The 6,605-nt window shown below is 40.9% G+C and overlaps 1 pseudogene; it reads left to right on the forward strand.

The window, feature by feature from the left end:
* The first annotated feature begins 2,938 nt into the window (after nucleotides 1-2,938).
* On the forward strand, nucleotides 2,939-3,324 carry LOC110587457 (annotated as a pseudogene).
* The last annotated feature ends 3,281 nt before the right edge of the window (nucleotides 3,325-6,605 follow it).

Consider the following 6,605-nt stretch of genomic DNA (forward strand, 5'->3'; position numbering starts at 1 on the left):
ATGATGATGATGATGATGATGATGATGATGATGTGATGATGATGATGATATGATGATGATGATGATGATGATGATGATGTGATGATGATGATGGCTATGATCACAACAATAACAAGAAAAATACAGAGGCCATGTAACAGGGAGATCTCGCCTGGGCTAGAAGTTAGTAGTCCCTCCTGGAGGGAGTGACGTCTCAGCAAGCAAAGAGGAAAGAAGGACCCCCACTTCCACCTGCAGGCAGACCAGTGTGGCTACCGATTAGCTGCCAGCAGAAACCGCCATGGGTGTGATTCTGTTTGTTGGGTGCTCCTCCCAGCAACTGTCTCTATCCAAGCTTTGGACTTCACCCCATCTTGTAGCATTTCTAGCCTCACCTCACCTCTCCGGACCTGAATCTCAGCAATGCTGAATATGTGCTCCCCTGGAAGCTGCTTTTAAAAATAAGTCTTTGAGGTAAGTTTGTCTCTTTCTCTAATAGTAACACATTTAACCATGAGCAGTCCTATGAAGTTAGCAGAATTAGCATCCTCACTGAACATGGAAAGAGGCTGGGGCAGGCAAGAACTGGATACTGCGTGCTCTTTTAAAGAAGAGGAAACTGAGGCATAGGAAGGAAAGTACCTTGCCCGCATTCATATAACCTGAAGCAAGTGGCAGGGCTGTGGTCAATCCAATTCTGTCTGTCCCCTGAGACTGTGTGTGACAATAGTGTCTCATTCTCAACACACTTTATTTTAAGGGTTTGAGGCTCGCCCACAAAGCTGTGAGCTCTACAAAGTCAGACACATCACCTGTTTTGTTCACTGCTCTAGGCCTTAGCACAGTACTTGGCGAGGGGATTGAGTAGGGCCTCACCTCACTGTTGACTGAACAAATAAAAGAGCGAATGAATTCTGTCTACTTCAGGAGGTGCTAAAGGAAATGAAGGCGAATGTGTTTCAGTGGTGCTTATATTATACACATAGGAAGGGAAAAGACGTTTGAAGTATGGTTTTTAGCAACTCAGTTAGTTGGGATGTAAACAAGAAACAGCAAGCCCTCCAAGTATGCGTACACAGGGTATTTCATAACACTGAGCGGTGTTCCACGTGACAGAGAGGCTGGGAAGGCAACGGCGGATGGTAAGGTGCCCTAAAGATGAGTGCAACAGGAAACGACTGTCATCCTTCAGCTGGAGGAACAGAGAAGAGCCATGGAATTAGCTGAGCTGGGGGTGGGGGTCACTCAACAGAGGCTGAGAACCACAGTAAGTCAGTCACTGAGAAGGTGGGGCCATGGAACTTGCAGGCTCTGCCAAGGACTCAGTCAACTCAAGACAAAGGGGAAGGGAGAGAAATGCACTGGCTTCTCCCTTCTTCTTGCCTTCAATCTTCCTCCAGTGCCTCTCTTTGACCAAATGCAAGAAGAGCCCTCTGACAGGGGAGCCTGGAAAAGTAGCCAACATGGGTCAGCATCCCCTGATACAGAGCTGGGCAGGGGAGGGAGGAAACAGGCTCTGGGGCAGCACAGGGACTAATCCTACACGGAAGATGGTAAAACTATCTCTGGGCAAAGGAGGGGTTAATCTTCTTTATTTATTTCTTACAAGATGGAAGATTCAGGAGGAACAGGAGGGAGACATTTGGAACAAGCCTGAGAAACAACCACCTCTCGATGTGGAATTCCTGGCTGAGATAGTTGAATGGTGCAGGTTTTGGGGGCTGGGTGTAGTGGAAGATGTTTGCTTTCATTTGGTCATTCACACAAGGGTGCGGCTCCCTGGGAGGCCAGCTACCCAGGGCCCCAGCTTGTCCATTCAGTCCCCAGGCCCCAGAGAAAATGGCCCCTCAACCAAGAGACTAGCTGACTTAGGAGAGTGAGTTCTGTGGTCTAAGGATCCATTGTTCAGATCAGTCTAAGTGTCCGACTGTTCCAAAAAGGATTCCCCAAATCAAAGCATAGAAGACAGACTGACCACCAGAGCTGCAAGGACCCTATGAGCCTGCCTGGTCCTATCCTACTCCCCACCCCTACCTCATATTCTAAATAAAGTAATTGAGGTCCAGGGATTGAAAGAGGCTTCAACCATGGTCATATTGCAACATAACAACAGAGTCAGAATATCACCTCAGGTCAGGATTTCCAGAGGGGCCAAAGGAGGCATGATGTATAGTGAGTGTGTGTGTGTGTGTGTGTGTGTGTGTGTGTAAGTTTGAAATGGAATGCCTCACAACAATATAAAATGAAAGATGGTAAACTATTTCATAGAGAATCAGTGTTGAAGTAAACTGAGTGATCTGATTGAGAATGATCAAACTTGGCACATTAATCCCAATTTTAAAATACAAAATAGTTTGGGGCACCTGGGTGGTTCAGTCGGTTAAGCGTCGGGCTCTTGATTTTGGCTCAAGTTGTGGTCTCAAGGTCATGAGATCGAGCCTCACTTCAGGCTCCATGCCCACCTCGGGCTCCACACTCAGCTGGGAATCTGCTGGTCCCTCTCCTTCTGCTCCTCTCTCTCTCTCAAATAAATAAATAAATAAAATCTTTTCAAAAATACAAAATCATTAATACTTACAAATTACATTCAATAGAGTTTAATAATTTGTTGTTGAAGGTGTTGAAGAAACCAAAAGACCTTGCCAGCCCTCAGTTGGGGATGTCTCAAAAAGATGCAGGAGATAGAGCTAAATGTGCAATGGCCCTGGGACATGTCCTGGAAACCACTTTTAAAAATAAATCTCTAGAGGCATTTCCAGCAGAGCTCGGCTGCTGAGAGCCAGGACAGACATGCTGTTCCTGGTCCAGTTTCCTGTCCGGGTCCTGCCCAGGCAGTGACTGCAGTAGAAGGAAGGAGGTGTTGGACGTGCTGGCCCACTGCTGAGAAAATGGCCCCTCAACCAAGAGACTAGCTGACTTAGGAGAGTGAGTTCTCTCCTAAGCCCTATCTCAGCTCAGAATGAACTCTATGCCCGGCACCACCAGCCTCATCGAGGACATCGACAAGAAGCACTTGATCCTAATTCAAGATGGAAGGACGCTTATCGGTTTTATAAGAAGCATTGATCAATTTGCTAATTTGGTGCTACATCAGACTGTGGAGCCTACTCATGCGGTCAAAAAATACAGTGATATACCTCAAGGGATTTTTGTGGTCAGAGGAGGAAATGTGGTCCTACTAGGGGAGATAGTTTTGGAAAGGAGAGTGACACACCCCACCAGCAAGCATCTGTTGAAGAAATCCTAGAAGAACAAAGGGCAGAACAGCAGACCAAGCTGGAAGTTCAAGCTCTGTAGGATGGGGGTCTCTCCACTCCTCAAGCAGATACCTTTGATGAGGATTAGGTCAATTGCTGAGAGGCCATTGCTCTTGGGGAGCAGGGGTTATCACTGAACGAAAGTGACATCCTGGTCACCTCACACATTTGACTAGAGACTGTAGAGTTTTGAAAAGTCATTTTTATTTTGAATTCTTTCACACGTGCAAATGAAGAAATCACGTGTCCTTTTTTCCCCCCCTTATTAATGGCAAAATCATTGTTCGGAAAGAACAGTGGCATAGTCTCCTTTCACACATCGCTGTGGAGCCAGCAACTACTTTAGATTGCTCTTATTGTGCCAAATTAGTGTTTACAGGAGACATTCTTCATTTACTTGTAAATAAAATATGAATCTCAAAACTCAAAAATGAATAAACAAACAAATCAATCTCTGGAGACTTTGGCCAAGAGCAACTATAAAAGCTAAATATGGTACATAAAATAACTGTTAAAAGTCACCAGAGAGTAAAAGCAGCCAGGACTTTAGAGCCCAAGGTTCTGGAGAAAAGGGAAATGCAATGAGTAAAACCCAAAGTTCCTTCATGTTTTCCCTTCTAGGCATTTGCCAGTTCTCAGGGGGTATCAATGAGATAGAGGAGAAACATTGGCCTAGAACCGTAGCAGCCTAGGTGGTCTGAGAAGCCAAAAATTGAAGTGCAAATCTACCAAAGCAGCGAGAACATAGGGAACTCTTATCCTGGAGAAAGAGCCTAAATAGATATAAGCCAGGCATTCTGCATTTGATTTCCCCTAAAGGAATTGTTTCATTCCTAAGCTTTCCACATGATAGGCAAACGGCCAAGAAACTAAGCAGTAAACAGCTTCTAAAAGGTTGAAAAACCAGCCAGAGTTTGAGCAGTCTCAAAGTGCTAAGGAGAAAAAATATTGATGTCCAGGGCCCACCAAGGAGGAGAAATTTCAGTAAATAACCTAGGTTCTTATTGAGACAGATGAAGAGGATATTATCCTAAGAGATGAGACAAACCAGGCAAAGACCAGCCCTCGCAAAGCCTAAAATCCAACTTCAAAAATCTCAATTTCTGACAGGATTGAGGTGTTCTGTCTGCTAGGAAAAAAAAAAAAAAATCCTCTCCAAAGGAAGGCAAAATTATTCAGAGCCTCAACAATTCTTCATTCCCAATATCCAGTATTCAATCAAAACTTATGCAGCATGCTAGAAAATAAAACCAAATTAAAAAAGAGAGATAGAGGGAGAGACTATAGAAAAACATATAGATGACCTAGATACTATAGTTATCAAAGACTATAAACCTAGGATTAATGTTCAAACAAATAGATGGAAAGATAGAAACCTGGAATCTATTTTAAAAGAAGCAAACAAAAATTCTAGGACTGAGAAATACGATAACTAAAATTAAGGATTCAATAAACAGGTAATAGGTAGGTTTAACAGCAGATTAGACACAACAGAAAAGAGGATTAGTAAATTGGAAAATAGGTCAGTAGAAAAATAATCAAACTGAAAGAGAAGAAAAAAGATTAAACATATGTACACATAAAGAGAGACAGAGAAAGAAAAAGAAACAGGGAAAAGAGCATAAGAGACACAGTGAAAAGAACCAACATATGTGGAATTTGAATCCCAGAAGAGAGGAAACGGACCAGAATCAGTATTCGAAGCGATAAAAAGCAAGAATATACATTCAAGTAGCACCGACAAACTCAAACATATAAAATCAAAGAAAAGTACACAAAGGCACATTATGCTAAAGCTTCAAAAAAAAAAAGATAAAAAGAAAAATCTTAAGGTAGCCAGAGGAGGAAAAAAATTCAAAGGTGCAATAAAAAGACCCACTCTACACAAACAATAGAAGCTGGAAGCCTATAGAATGACAGAGCTAAAAGGCTGAGGGTCTGTCAGTCTAGAATTCTACATCCACTGGAAATACCCTTAAAAACGAATATGAAAAAAATTTTAAGCAAATAAAAAATTAGAAAATGTATTATCAACAGACACATATTAAAAGACATACTAAAGGAAGTTATTCTGATAACATGATCCTACTTGGGAGAATAGTAATGCAGAAAGCAATAGATAGCACCAGAAATGGTAAATAGAAGAGCAAATCAAAATGAGTATTAACTCTTTAAAACTGTAGATAATGTCTTGTGGGATTTCAAATACATAGAGAAGTAAAATACATGACCAAAATAGCATAAAACGAAGAATGGAACTGGGTAAATGGAATTAAGTTGTTGTAAGGTCCATGTATTGTCTAGGAAGTAGTAAAATTATTAATTGAAGAATAGATTCTGTGAAGGCATATGGTATATCTTTAGCAGAGTTTGGCAAACTATCACCCATATCCAAATCCAGCCTATAGCCTATTTTATACAGCTTGGGAGCTAAGAATGGTTTTGCATTTTTAGAGAATAGTTGAAGGAGGAGGAGGGAGATGAGAGAGGGGGAAGAGGGAGTCAGTGTCCCTCTACACCTAAAATATTTACTGTCTGTCTCTCCACAGAAAAAGTATGCCAACCCCTACCCTAGGGTAACACTAAATAAATAATAATAGAATTTATAACTAACACACTAGTAGAAGAAGGAATTAGAATAATGAAAAGCACTTTATTAAAAGAAGGCAGTGGAAATAAAAGAAGAACAAAAACCAGATCGAGCAAATTTAAAACAAATAAGATGATAGAATTAACACCAAAAAATCAGGAATTTGATAAATGTAAGTGGGATCAATTATCCAATTAAAATTAAAAGACTATCAGACTGGTAAAAACAACACAAAACAGCAAGACCCAACTATATGCTGCTTACATCAGATGGACACATAAATGTTGAAAGTCAATATGCCACAGAAAGACTAACCAAAAGAAAGCTGGCTTATCTATATTGTTATCAGACAAAGCAAGACTTTAAGGCAAGAAGTATTTCCAGAGATAAAGTGGAGCATTTCACAATAACAAAAATTTGATTCAGCAGCAAGATTTAATAATCTGAAATGTGTATGCATCTAAAAACAAAACTTAAAACATGCAGAGCCCAAACAGAACTAAAAGGAAAAACAAGTAAATCCAATAGCATAGTTGAAGATTTCAAATCCATTTTCAGCAACTGATAGACTAATCAGACAATGAATCAGTAAAGATAAAGGGGACTTCAACAACATGAGAAACAAATTTGACCTCGCCAGCATAGGTAGAACGCTGAACCCAACAAAAACAGGATGACGTTATTTTCAAGTGTGCATGGGATATTTAACAAAATAGACCATATTCCGAATCATAATGCAAATTTCAATAAATTGCAAAGGGTTGAAATTTAAACAGAGT

Source organism: Neomonachus schauinslandi, chromosome 10, assembly GCF_002201575.2.
Source record: "Neomonachus schauinslandi chromosome 10, ASM220157v2, whole genome shotgun sequence".
In the NCBI taxonomy this organism is placed as follows: Eukaryota; Metazoa; Chordata; class Mammalia; order Carnivora; family Phocidae; genus Neomonachus; species Neomonachus schauinslandi.